This window comes from Anomaloglossus baeobatrachus, chromosome 4, assembly GCF_048569485.1.
Source record: "Anomaloglossus baeobatrachus isolate aAnoBae1 chromosome 4, aAnoBae1.hap1, whole genome shotgun sequence".
Classification (NCBI taxonomy): Eukaryota; Metazoa; Chordata; class Amphibia; order Anura; family Aromobatidae; genus Anomaloglossus; species Anomaloglossus baeobatrachus.
This window is the reverse complement of record NC_134356.1, coordinates 545,362,408-545,377,462: the sequence shown is the minus strand read 5'-3', so window position 1 is coordinate 545,377,462 and position 15,055 is coordinate 545,362,408. Positions and strand designations below refer to the sequence as shown.

Sequence of the window (15,055 nt, the reverse complement as noted above, 5' to 3'; positions counted from 1 at the left end):
TCCAGTAGTCATTGGGCAAGCATGCTGGTACTACTCTGTACTCGATCGAGCATCAGGGAGCTTAAGAAGCTCAGTACTCAACTGAGTATCGTTATACTCAGGTGCCATGCTCAAGTCCCCACCCCTCATGTTTTGTAGCTGTTTTTGAGCCGTTTTGGCAACTGGCATTACCAGCAGCAATGTTGGCAATTGGCACTACTGTGATTTGGTGGCCACAACGCATCATCACATCTATATAAGCCTTGGGAACATCATGCTCCGCGCACTGTACCGATAAATAGTGTAGGGAGAGCTTCTGCTGGAGAAGGTACAGTGTATTAGAGTAATTCTAGCCTTACAGTCCTTGCTGCTGCAATGTTAAAAATCTATTATATCCTGTAATGAGATAACTCATATTTGCAATTAGTGTAGGGCTAGCTGCTGTAGTAGTGATAGTGTATTAGAGATATGTAAGCAAGGATTCTAGCCTTACAAACCTTGCTGCTGCTATGTAAAAATATCTATTCTATAATAATACCGCTGTTATCATCACTTACTGAATGGCAAGCTGCTGGAGAAAGAGTAGCATATTAGAGGCATCTAGGCAAGGATTCTAGCCTTACAGACCTTGCTGCTGCTATGTTAATGCAGATGTCTTTATGGGCTAATGCAAATCAACTCTATTTTCTAATTATACTGCTCTTAGCTGCAATAGGAAGAGCTAGTGTAGAAGGGATAGTTTATTAGACAGAAGTAGGCAGAAATTCTAGCCTTACAGACCTTGTTGCTGCTATAATAATCCAAAGGTCCCTTTCAGAGCAAATTCAAATGTATTCTATTCTCTAGTAATAACAACACTCTTAGCTGCAGTTAATGTGGGGCTAGGTGCTAGAGAAGGGATAGTGTATTAGAGGCATATAGGTAGGGATTCTAACCTTACAGACCTTGCTGCTGCTACGTAATAATCTATTCTATAATAATACTGGTTTTATCAGCATTTAGTGTAGGGTAAGCTGCTGGAGAAGCATCTAGGCAGAAATTCTAACCCAAAGGTCCTTTTCAAAGCTAATTCAAATCTATTCTGTTTTCTAATAATACCACTCTTAGCGGCAATTAGTGTTGGGAGAGCTAGTGGAGAAAGGATAGTGTATTAGAGGCATGTAGGCAAGGATTCTAGACTTACAGACCTTGTTGCTGCTATGTTAACCCCAAAATTATTTTCAGTGCAAATGCAAATTTATGCTATTTTTCAATTATACTGCTATTAGCTGCAATTAGTATAGGGAGAGCTGGTGGAGAAGGGATAGTGTATGAACGGTATAGACAGGGATTCTAGCATTAAAAATGTTTTGCTTCTACGATCACACAAGAGTACTTTTCAGGGCTAATTCAAATGTATTCTAGTCTCCAATAATTATGCTCTAAGCTGCAATTAGTGTAGAGCTAGCTACTGGAAAAGGAATAGTGTATTAGAGGTATGCAGGAAGGGATTCTAGTCTTACAGACCTTGCTGCTGCTACGTTAACCCAAAACTCCTATTCAGAGCTAATTAAAATGTATTTTATTTTGGAATAATATTACTTTTAGCTGGAATTAGTCGAGGGAGAGTGCTGGAGAAGTGATAGTGTATTAGAGTGATGTATGCAGTGATTCCAGCCTTACAGACCTTATTGCTGCTATGTTAACCCAAAAGTATTTTCTCAGGGATAATTCAAATCTTTTATATTTTCAAATAATATTGCTCTTCATTTCAATGAGTATGGGAAGAGCTGCTGGAGAAGAGATAGTGTATTAGAGGCATGTATGCAGCGATTCTATCCTTACAGACCTTGCTGCTGCTAGAGTAACTCAAAAGTCATTTTCAGGGAAAATTCCAATCTTTTCTATTTTTTATAATACCACTGCAATTGGTATAGGGAGAGTTGGTGGAGATAGTGTATTAAAGCCATCTAGGCAAGGATTATTGCCTTAAAGTCCTTGCTGCTGCAGCCAAAAACTTAAAGTCCTTTTCAGGCCTACATCTATTCTATTACCTAGTAATTCCACTGTTAGCTGAATTCAGTGTAGGGATAATTGCTGGAGGAAGGATAGTTTTGAATTAGAGGTATATAGGTAGGGTATATCACTTTACAGTCCTTTTATAGGTAAACTGTTATTGCAACCTAACTGTGTTGGTCAGGGCATATGAGATGTAATGGGACATGTGGAGGTGTAAGACGGCATACCGGGGATATATAGTGGTGACTGGAGACCGAGTACCGTGGGATGGCTGCCATCATGAGGTTGCGAAAAGCCTCAGTGTTCACATGCCTAAACAGCAACGTTTCCAGAGCAAGCAGTCAGGATATGCAATCACATAGTGCCCTGTGTACTTTCTTTCTCAGGCCGAACACACACATCCGTTAAAACCTCGTCCGTGTAAAACGGGCCGTTTTTCGGGTCCATTTTCCGTTTTTTAGGTCCGTTTTTATGGTATGTGTGGCCTGCATGTGTATCCCGTATGCTAGCCGTCTATGCCTGTGGAATGTCCGTGTGTGCGTGAGTGAAATAACTGACATGTGTGTGTGTTGTCTGTGTGAAATGTTCCGTGTGTGTGTGTGTGTGATGCACAATGTCGTTGATACATGTCGGCAAACAGCAGACAGAGTTGCACGATGAGAATGAACTCGGGTGAACTTCACCCGACTTCATTGTCATGCCGCGGCTCTGTCTGTGTGCCGCGTACTGATTAGCGGTCACCCGTGAAGGACTCACCGGTGACCGCTAATCCCCTGAGTGACTGAATAGAGTAGCCCTCTCTCATACTCACCGTTCCATGATCTCCGGCGCGGCGCTGCACGGCTGTTATATAAACTCCGGCGGCTTTTACTATTTTGAAAAAGCCGGCCGCTCATTAATCAATCTCGTATTCCCTGCTTTATTCCAGCTCTGCTGCATGCAGGTGACAGGAGCTGCAGAAGACTCCGCCGCTCCTGTCAGCTTCACGCAACAAATGAGGTGCGTAGCGCGATCAGCTGCTGTCAGTCAGGTAACTCACGGCCACCGCTTGATCCAGCGGTGGCCGCTATTAACCTCAGTGACAGCAGCTGATCGCGCTACTCACCTCATTTGTTGCGTGGAGCTGACAGAAGCGGCGGAGTCTTCTGCAGCTCCTGTCACCTTCATGCAGCAGAGCTGGATGCGACGCTGGAGGTCCATGGATTACGCCGGACATGGAGGGCTTTGTCGGGGTTAATAAATTGGTGATGAGGGACTTTGTTAGTGTTTTTTATTTCTAATAAAGGATTTTTCGGGTGTGTGTGTGTTTTTTAACTGTAACTTACAGATTAATGATGGAAGGTATCTCGGGGAGACGCCTGACATGATTAATCTAGGATTTAGTGGCAGCTATGGGCTGCCATTAACTCCTTATTACCCCGATTTGCCAACGCACCAGGGCAAATCAGGAAGAGCCGGGTACAATACCAGAACTGTCGCATCCAATGTATGCGGCAATTCTGGGCGGCTGCTGGCTGTTATTGTTAGGCTGGGGGGCTCCTCATAACGTGGAGCTCCCCATCCTGAGAATACCAGCCTTCAGCCGTATGGCTTTATCTGGCTGGTTTTAAAATTGGGGGGGACTGCACGCCGTTTTTATTAATTATTTATTTATTTATTTTACTGCACAGTATAGACACGCCCACCAGCTGCTGTGATTTGGTGCAGTGACACAGCTGTCACTTAGCGTGGTGGGCGTGTGTGACTGCAACCAATCACAGGCGCCTGTGGGCGGGTAAAGCAGGGAATACGAGATTGATTAATGAGCGGCTGGCTTTTTCAAAATAGTAAAAGCCGCCGGAGTTATTATAACAGCCGTGCAGCGCCGCGCCTGAGATCGGGGAACGGTAAGTATGGGAGAGGGGGGGAACTGACCGAAAGACAGCGAGAGGGACAGATAAGACAGAGAGACCGACCGACAGACATAGAGAGAGACCGACCGACGGACTGAGGGAGAGAATGAAACGGAAAAAGAAAAAAGACCGACATCACATGAAAAAAGCACAAAACGTACAGGGAACAGAGATGCGTCCGTGTCACTCGGACGTGCGCACAGACCCATTGACTTTCATTGGGTCCGTGCTGCGTGTTGCGTGCTGAAAACGGACATGCTTCCGTGCAAAATGGAGACACTAACGTAGCACGCACATGGACCCACGGACCTTAATGAAAAACGCACGTGTCCTCAAACATTAAATAACATTGGTGCACGTTTGGCCGTGTCTCCGGTATATACGGAAACGGACCAAACACGCACGTTTTCTACGAATGTGTGTTGCAGGCCTCAAGCTGGTCCACATGCAAACCTTCCTCTTTAATTGTGAGCAGCAAGTGTCTAAACAGACACAGTAGCAGGATGAATACTCTTGTTAGGGCAAAATCGCCGCTCACTATCTTGGTTGATTTCTCAAAGATTTTGCTGAATTCTGGGGCAGATATATCAGCACCAAACTAGCACCTCCTTGCAGAAAACTGCACCGAAACGGCGGCAAAACCATTTTTTTGCCTTTGTGGCCAAAAGATGCAGATTTGGTGCTGAAATTTTAACACCATGTTCTTTCACAAAATCTGAAACTCCTGGGAAAAAACCCCATAAATATCGCATCAAAACCGCATTGTGTTCTGATGCCATTTTTTTTTGCCAGAAGATGCAGATTTGGTGCAGTAATATGGTGTATCATTTTCAGCAGTAAATTTGCATCTCTTTGCAAAAAAAATGTGATTTTCTGCCAGGAGATGCAGGTCTGTGAACTCATTGACCTTACCTAAGGTGAGATCACTGAGCTTAATGAGGTCACCTGAGGTCAGGTTACATGTCGTCATAGGTGGAGGTCCTTGGGAACCTCCAGCTGTGACCACAAATAAACTGAGTGACATCACCGCTCATTGCTGTGGCTCAGTCATTCTCTGCTTGAAGCCCAAAGTGTGCATATATGTTCTGTGCCCGTGCACTGTGCCTTTAGCATATAGCAGAGCTGAAATTGTTGTGGGACTTTGTGTGGATTACGGCAGAACTGGGTGTTTTGGGCGTTAATAAAGGTGAGAAAGAGTATTTCTTGTTACATCCAGCTGTGACCGCAAATAACCTAAGTGACGTCACCGCTCATCACTGCGGCTCATTCTCTGCCTGAATCTCAAAGTGATTCTATGCCCGACGCTGTCATTTCAGACATAGCAGAGCTGTAATGGTCATGAGACCTTGTGTGGATTACGTTGGACCTGGGTGTTTTGTGACTTAATAAAGGGGTGAAAGAGGGTGGGTTTTTGTATTTTATTTCAAATAAGTGATTTTTTGTGTTTATTTCTTTTTTACAGATTAGTAATGGTGGGGTTTCATAGATGCCTCCCATCACTAATCAAAGGCTTAATGACAGCTGTGAGCTGGCACTAACCCCTTATTACCCCGATTTCCACAGCACCTGGCAGTAGAGATGGTGTTTTCAAGGTGATGTGCAGTGTAAGTTTGCTGCCACACATAGCGTTTTGCATTTAGCCCAGAAAGTTTTAGTTTGGTCTCATCTGACCAGAGCACCTTCTTTCACATACTAGCCGTGTCCCCTAAATGGCATTTTGCAAACTACAAATAGGCCTTCTTATGGCTTGCTTTCAAAAATGGCCTTATTTTTGCCTCTCTTCCATAAAGGACTGATTTGTGGAGTACCGTATATGACTAATAGCTATCTTGTGGACAGGTTCTCCCACCTGAGCTGTGGCTCTCTACAGCTCCTCCGGAGTGATCATGGGCCTCTTGGCTGCTTCTCTTATTCATCTTCTCCTTGGTTAGGATGTTAGATTAGGTGAACGGCCATGTCTTGTTAAGTTTCCAGTTGTGCCATAATCCTTCGATTTTTGAATGATGGATAAAACAATGCTCTGAGATGTTCAGGGCTTGGGCTATTTATTTTTAAAACCTAATTCTATTGTGCTCATCTCCATAACTTTATCCTTCACCTACTCAATGTGTTTAATGGTTTTCATGATGCTGTTTGATCCCTAATATTCTCAAACAAACCTTTGAGGCCTTCACAGAACAGCTGTAGTTATACTGACAATAAATTACACACAAGTAAACTCAATTTACTAAGTGACTTCTGGAGGCAATTGGTCACTCAGAACTTCGCATAGGGGTATCAAACTACAGGGGGCTGAATACAAATGCACATCACAATTTTCAGTTTTACGTATATTTTTAAATTATTTAGAAAACCATGTATCATTTTCTTTATACTTCACAAATACTTTGTACCTAGCATTAGCGAGTACAACCCTAAGATTTTTGTAAATATTTTATTATACCCACTAAAGATATGACACTTTGCTGTAAATAAGTAGTCAGTGTACAGGTTGTATAACAGTGTGAATTTGATGAGCCTAAATGTCTAAACCACTGGCAACAAAAGTAAGTACACCTCTATGTGAAAATGGCCAAACTGTGTGCCCAATTAGCCATTTTCCCTCCCCGTGTCATGTCACTCATTGGTATTACAGTGTCTCAGGTGTGAATGGGGAGCAGGTGTGTTGAATTTGGTGTTATTACTCTCACACTCTCTGATACTAGTCACTGGAAGTTCAACATGGCTCCTCATAGCAAAGAACTTTCTATCCTAGGCTATAAGAAGATAGAACACCCTGAAAGTGAGCTGCAGCACAGTAGCCAAAACATACATCAGTTTAACAAAACAGGTTCCACTCAGAACAGGCCTTGGCATGGTCGATCAAAGAAGTTGAGTGCATGCACTCCGCATCATATTCAGAGGCCTTTTCAAAATAGATGTGCTGCCAGCATTGCAACAGAGGATAAAGGGTTGTGGGGTCAGCCTGTCAGTGCTCAGAACAAATGTCAGACAGTGCATTAAATTGATCTGCATGGATGTCATCCCAGTTGTAAGCCTCTTCTAAAAAATATGCAAAAGAAAGCCTGCAAACAGTTTGGTGAAGACAAGCAGACTAAAGCTGGGTTTACACACTGAGACTTTCTAGCGATCCAACCTGCGATCTCAACCTAGCCGGGATCGCTACAAAGTCTCTGGTGAGCTGTCAAACAGGCAGACCTGGCCAACGACCTAACAGCGATCCGGACCTGCAGAGCAACTAGCTGGTCGTTGGGGACGTGTCAAAAAAGCAGGTGAACTTCACCCGACTTCATTTAATGCCGCGCGGCTCCGTGTGCCGTGTAAATAAATAAATAATTAAAAAATCCGGCGTGCGGTCCCCCCTATTTTAATACCAGCCAGATAAAGCCATACGGCTGCCGGCTGGTATTCTCAGGATGGGGAGCCCCACGTTATGGGGAGCCCCCCAGCCTAACAATATCAGCCAGCAGACGCCCAGAATTGCCGCATACATTAGATGCGACAGTTCTGGGACTGTACCCGGCTCTTCCCGATTTGCCCTGGTGCGTTGGCAAATCGGGGTAATAAGTAGTTATTGGCAGCCAATAGCTGCCAATAAGTCCTAGATTAATCATGTCAGGCGTCTCCCCGAGATTCCTTCCATGATTAATCTGTAAGTGACAGTAAATATACACACACACCTGAAAAAATCCTTTATTAGAAATTAAAAACACAAACACATTCCCTCATTACCAATTTATTACCCACAACAAAGCCCTCCTTGTCCGGCGTAATCCACGGTCCTCCAGCGTCGCATCCAGCTATGCTGCATGCAGGTGACAGGAGCAGCAGAAGACACAGCCGCTCCTGTCACCTGCACGCAGCTAATGAAGAGAGCCGTGTGATCGGCTGCGCTGTCACTGAGGTTACCTGGATCCAGCGGTGGATGCAGTGGTGGCCGCGGGTAACCTCAGTGACAGTTCAGCTGATCGCGTTACTCACCTCATTTGCTGGTGATTTCCCCCCCTCTCTCATACTCACCGATCCCCGATCACCGGCGCTGCACGGCGTTCACACTGCTCCGGCGGCTTTTCCTTTTTTGAAAAAGCCGGCCGCTCATTAAACAATCTCGTATTCCCTGCTTTCCCTGCCCACCGGCAAATGTGATTGGTTGCAGTGAGACACGCCCACACGCTGAGTGACAGCTGTGTCACTGCACCCAATCACAGCAGCCGGTGGGCGTGTCTATACTGTGCAGTAAAATAAATAAATAAATAATTAAAAAATCCGGCGTGCGGTCCCCCCTATTTTAATACCAGCCAGATAAAGCCATACGGCTGCAGGCTGGTATTCTCAGGATGGGGAGCCCCACGTTATGGGGAGCCCCCCAGCCTAACAATATCAGCCAGCAGACGCCCAGAATTGCCGCATACATTAGATGCGACAGTTCTGGGACTGTACCCGGCTCTTCCCGATTTGCCCTGGTGCGTTGGCAAATCGGGGTAATAAGGAGTTATTGGCAGCCAATAGCTGCCAATAAGTCCTAGATTAATCATGTCAGGCGTCTCCCCGAGATTCCTTCCATGATTAATCTGTAAGTGACAGTAAATAAACACACACACCCGAAGAAATCCTTTATTAGAAATTAAAACCACAAACACATTCCCTCATTACCAATTTATTACCCACAACAAAGCCCTCCTTGTCCGGCGTAATCCACGGTCCTCCAGCGTCGCATCCAGCTCTGCTGCATGCAGGTGACAGGAGCAGCAGAAGACACAGCCGCTCCTGTCACCTCCACGCAGCTAATGAAGAGAGCCGTGTGATCGGCTGAGCTGTCACTGAGGTTACCTGGATCCAGCGGTGGATGCAGCGGTGGCCGCGGGTAACCTCAGTGACAGCTCAGCTGATCGCGCTACTCACCTCATTTGCTGCGTGGAGCTGACCGGAGCGGCGGTGAGTAGCGCTCTCTTCATTAGCTGCGTGGAGGTGACAGGAGCGGCTGTGTCTTCTGCTGCTCCTGTCACCTGCATGCAGCAGAGCTGGATGCGACGCTGGAGGATCGTGGATTACGCCGGACAAGGAGGGCTTTGTTGTGGGTAATAAATTGGTAATGAGGGAATTTGTTAGTGTTTTTTATTTCTAATAAAGGATTTTTCGGGTGTGTGTTTTTTAACTGTAATTTACAGATTAATCACGGAAGGTATCTCGGGGAGACGCCTGACATGATTAATCTAGGACTTATTGGCAGCTATGGGCTGCCAATAACTCCTTATTACCCCGATTTGCCAACGCACCAGAGCAAATCGGGAAGAGCCGGGTACAGTCCCAGAACTGTCGCATCTAATGTATGCGGCAATTCTGGGCGTCTGCTGGCTGATATTGTTAGGCTGGGGGGCTCCCCATAACGTGGGGCTCCCCATCCTGAGAATACCAGCCTGCAGCCGTATGGCTTTATCTGGCTGGTATTAAAATAGGGGGGACCGCACGCCGGATTTTTTAATTATTTATTTATTTATTTTACTGCACAGTATAGACACGCCCACCGGCTGCTGTGATTGGGTGCAGTGACACAGCTGTCACTCAGCGTGTGGGCGTGTCTCACTGCAACCAATCACATTTGCCGGTGGGCGGGGAAAGCAGGGAATACGAGATTGTTTAATGAGCGGCCGGCTTTTTCAAAAAAGGAAAAGCCGCCGGAGCAGTGTGAACGCCGTGCAGCGCCGGTGATCGGGGATCGGTGAGTATGAGAGAGGGGGGGACACTTCAGTCACTCGGGGGATTAGCGGTCACCGGTGAATCCTTCACAGGTGACCGCTAATCAGGACGCTACACAGACAGAGCCGCGGAGTCGCTGTAAAGTCCCCTTTACACACTGAAACTTGCTAGCGATGCATGCTGCACAGCGGGAAACAAAGGACCTAGGAATGGTCCTGAACGATTTGTAGAGATCACAACTTCACAGCAGGGGCCAGGTCGCTGATAGGTTTCACACACTGCAATGTCGCTGGGGAGGTCGCTGTAACGTCACAAAACCGGTGACGTTACAGCGATGTCGTTTGCGATGTTGCAGTGTGTAAACCCAGCTAGAGGTCATGAATTACTGGAACCATGTCCTGGGGTCTGATGAGACCAAGATAAACTTATTTGATTCAGGTAGTGTAAACGTGTGTTGCAGCAAGAAGGTGAGAAGTTCAAAAAGAAATGTGTCTTGCCTACAATCAAGCATGGTGGTGGGAGTGTCATGCTCTGGGGCTGCATGAGTGCTGCTGGCTGTGGGGAGCTACAGTTCATTGAGGGAACCATGAATGCCAACATGTACTGATGCAGAGAAATTCCCCTAACTTTAAACTTGAAACTGACTTGAAACTTTGCTGCAGATCACTATTCCAACATGATAATGACTGCAAATACTCCTCCAACATGACCACTGCCTTGCTAAAGAAAATGAGGGTAAAGGCGCTAGACTGGCCAAGCATGTCTCCAGACATAAACCCTATTGAATATCTGTGAAGCATCCTCAAATATAAGGTGGCAGAGCTCAAGGTCTCTGACATTCACTAGCTCTGTTATGTTGTCATGGAAGAGTGGAAGAGGATTCCAGTGGCTCCTGTGAAGTGTTAGTGAACCCCATGCCCAAAAGATTTTAATGCAGTGTTTGAAAATAATGCTTGGCACACAAAATACTGACACTTTGGTCACAATTTGGCAATTTTCATTTAGGGGTGTACTCACTTTTGTTTACAGCAGTATAGACATTAATGGCTGTGAGTTAAATTATTTTGCGGGCACTCCAAATTTACAGTTACAAGCAGTACACTGACTACTTTACATTGTATCAATGAGTCATATCTTCTTTGGTGTCCCACGAATAGTATAATAAAATATTTACAAAATGTGAAAGGTATACTTAGTTTCATAATATAGTGTATAAATATATATATATATACATATATATATATATATATATATATATATATATATATGGTGTATATATATATATATATATATATATAAATATATATATATATACATACACAGTGTATATATATATATATATATATATATATATATATATATATATATATATATATATATGTATATGTATATATAAAACACTCATATATCTGTATACAGTGGTTGAAATAAGAAAAGGGCAGGTAATCCAGCAACATATCCAGTGACAAAATCTAATTTTTTAATCCATACGTTTAAAAAGGTCTGGTACATGATAAAATATGAGTCCATGCCCTAGGGTAGGGATTGCTTACGCGTTCCAGACTATACAGTCCTTACTGATAGCATACTTGTAGACTAACATCAAACCCTTTTATACCAAATGATAGACAGGAAATAAAAAAGAAATAAAAAAGATTAGATGAAATGAAATGAAAAAATAACATACTGAGGCTATTAACATATTAGAAGTATTAACCTGTTGGAAATATTGGAAATATACGTGAATATAATACAATACATTCCTTATAACCACAGTAGTGCTGTTCATAGTTATTAAATATAAGAGAGGTCTGATTTAATTTTGATCCTTTTTGAAATTCTTGTTTCTAATTTAAGAATCCACATTGCTTCTCGGGTGTGCAATTGCCGCATTCTGTCACCCTCCTCTCTACTGTAATTTTCTCGATGGCATTGACTCTAAATGATCCGACTTTGCCATTATGGAAGTTTAAAAAGTGCTGTGATGCTCCTGACGGGCTCCTCATACTCCTATTATGTACATCATAGAGATGCTCCGATATTCGTCTTTTTAATGTCCGGGTTGTACTCCCGACATATTGCATCTGACAGGACTCACAAGTGATCAGGTAAATAATAAAGGTGCTGCTGCAATCTATAAAGGACTTGATATCATATTCTTTATTTGTCACTGTATACTTGAATTTTTTTGATATTTCGCATATATCCACACAGATTACATAATCTCTGTCCACATTTGTGGGATCCTGTGTTGAATAACCAGTTAGTTGCAGCGGATTTTTTTTTGTTAGTATGATCACTTGGTGATAACAAATTAGATAAGGTGATTCTTCTCCTCGGTATAAAGTTACAGCCCCTGTCCAGTATTGATTTGAGTACTTTATCTGTTTTGAGAATGCGCAAATTATTTTTGATTATTTTTATTATTTCTCCATACTGGTTATTGTGCTGAGTTGAGAAAACCACTTTTTTTTATTCATTTTGATTTTTATATCTGGAACTGTCCTGTAAATATACTTCTCTCGTTTTTTGTTGCTGATGTTTTTTACTCTATCCAGGAGGATAGCCTCTTGCAATAAATCGGTTATCTATAATACGGCATTCTTCCTCATAGGAAGCATCAGTACTGCTGCATCTCCTCGCCTGTATATATTCTCCTGCCGGGATATTACGAATGACATGGTTGGGATGGCAACTTTTTCCAGAAAGAAGGGAATTTCCAGCAATATTTTTTTCTGTAAATTCTGGTGTCCACTTTGGATTTTTCATAATTACCTATCAGGAGAATGTCCAAAAATGAGATTTGTTTCCGATCCATGTGTGACGTGAATTTGAGGTTCTCATTATTGTCATTGACATATTCCATGAACTGTATGGCTTTGGATTCCTCTCCCTTCCAAATTATCAAAATGTCATCTATGAATCTAGCAAAGAGTTCAATGTGGTCAAGAAAAGGATTGTTAGAATTATTGATCTTAGGGCGGCTTTGCACACTACGACATCGCAGGTGCGATGTTGGTGGGGTCAAATCGAAAGTGACGCACATCCGGCGTCACTTGCGATGTCGTAGTGTGTAAATCCTAGATGATACGATGAACGAGCGCAAAAGCGTCGTTATCGTATCATTCGTGCAGGCTCCGACATTTCCATAATGCCGGTGCCGCGACAGGTACGATGTAGTTCCTCGTTCCTGCGGTAGCACACATCGCTGTGTGTGAAGCCGCAGGAACGAGGAACATCTCCTTACCTGCCGCCAGCGGCTATACGGAAGGAAGGAGGTGGGCGGGATGTTTACATCCTGCTCATCTCCGCCCCTCCGCTGCCATTGGCCGCCTGCTGTGTGACGTCGCTGTGACGCCGCACGACCCGCCCCCTTAGGAAGGAGGCAGGTCGCCGGCCAGAGCGACGGTCGCAGGGCAGGTGAGTGCATGTGAAGCTGGCGTAGCGATAATTATCGCTACGCCAGCTATCACAAGATATCGTACCTGCGACAGGGGTGGGGACTATCGCGTGCGACAACGCAGCATCGGCTTGCGATGTCGCAATGTGCAAAGCCCGCCTTAGTCTCCTCCCACCAATTCATAAATATGTTTGCAAAGGATGGGGAGAACTTGGCTCCCATTGAACATCCTTGCCTTTGTAAATAAAATGTAGTACAAAAAATAAAATAGTTGTTTTTTTAGTAGAAAGGAGGTCACTGACAGAATATATTCTTGAAATTCCCGTGTATACTTTGTATAACACTGCAGCTGATCAATTAGAGCCACACAGGATAATAGAGACAGAGTAAAGTTTCTGCACTTTTTTTCAAAAGATTCTCAAATAGAATTGATTAATCATAGTAATGTTTAAGAACATGTTACCAGTTGGTAAAACAGATGAGCACCAGATTAAGAATTTGGTGGGATTTAACTACCTTGACTAATTACCGGTATATTGAAAAGAAAATGATCCCCCATGGACTGCGGCTAACAAAAAGGCCCACTACTGTTTATGGAGAGGGATTTGAAAGGGAATGGGACAACATTCTCTCAGAATGCTCTTTAAAGCTCATGCAACTGATTAACCAAGAAAAAAAATAAAATACAGTCTCTAGAAGTAAAAATTCAAGAAAAACACTGTGTGCAGAATTATTAGGCAAGTTGTATTTTAGAGGATTTGTTTTATTATCGATCAACAACTATGTTCTCAATCAACCCATAAGACTCATAAATATCAAAACTTAATATTTTTAGAAGTTGCAGTGGGTTTTTTTTAGATTTGGCTATCTTAGGAGGATATCTTTTTGTGCAGGTAACTATTACTGTGCAGAATTATTAGGTAACTTTTTATAAACCAAATATATTCCCATCTCACTTGTTTATTTTCACCAGGTAAACCAATATAACTGCACAAAATTTAGAAATAAACATTTCTGACATGCAAAAACAAAACCCCCCAAAAATTAGTGACCAATATAGCCACCTTTCTTTATGATGACACTCAACAGCCTACCATCCATAGATTTTGTCAGTTTCTTGATCTGTTTACAATCAACATTGCGCGCAGCAGCCACCACAGCCTCCCAGACACTGTTCCGAGAGGTGTACTGTTTTCCCTCCCTGTAGATCTCACATTTTATGAGGGACCACAGGTTCTCTATGGGGTTCAGATCAGGTGAACAAGGGGGCCATGTTATTATTTTTTCATCTTTTAGACCTTTACTGGCTAGCCACACTCTGGAGTAGTTTGATGCATATGATGGAGTATTGTCCTGCATGAAAATCATGTTGTTCTTGAACGATACCGACTTCTTCATGTACCACTGCTTTATGAAGTTGTCTTCCAGATACTGGCAGAAAGTCTGGGAGTTGAGCTTCACTCCATCCTCAACCCGTAAAGGTCCCACAAGTTCATTTTTGATGATACCAGCCCATACCACTACCCCACCTCCACCTTTCTGGCGTCTGAGTCAGAATGGAGCTCTCTGCCCTTTACTGATCCAGCCTCTGGCCCATCCATCTGGCCCATCAAGAGTCACTCTCATTTCATCAGTCCATAAAACCTTTGAAAAATCAGTCTTAAGATATTTCTTGGCCCAGTCTTGACGAAATGAGAAATGTATGTTGTGGGACACATTTATTAGCTGCTGCAGATGACTACAAAACGTTATCTCCCATTCATTTAAATGTATGTAAGTCTCAGACAACTGCCTTGTTATGATGATTATGGGATAGCAGAGAACCGGGGCGCCTAAGCTGCTTTACAAGCTAGGGGGCCCTATGCTATCCATATCCTCAGGGATACTCCTCAACATGGAAAGGCCTGAATCTGCTTGCTGCTCAGCTCCTGACAAGTCATGATCTTATTCCTTTCCCCCCAGTTAGGGACTGGATGGGAGTGTGATGAAAACTCACAGATAAAGAGAGGCAATGGAAAAGCAAAACTCTGTTGTACGGCACACAAACAAAGGTAAAGACAATAAGACAAGAGCAGAAAGGAAGCTACAA

The 15,055-nt window shown here is 43.6% G+C and overlaps 1 protein-coding gene across 1 annotated transcript in view; it reads right to left on the bottom strand.

The window, feature by feature from the left end:
- SLCO3A1 (solute carrier organic anion transporter family member 3A1) overlaps positions 1-15,055 on the bottom strand; it is a 490,895-nt gene that overhangs the window by 438,939 nt on the left and 36,901 nt on the right. The window lies entirely within an intron of this gene.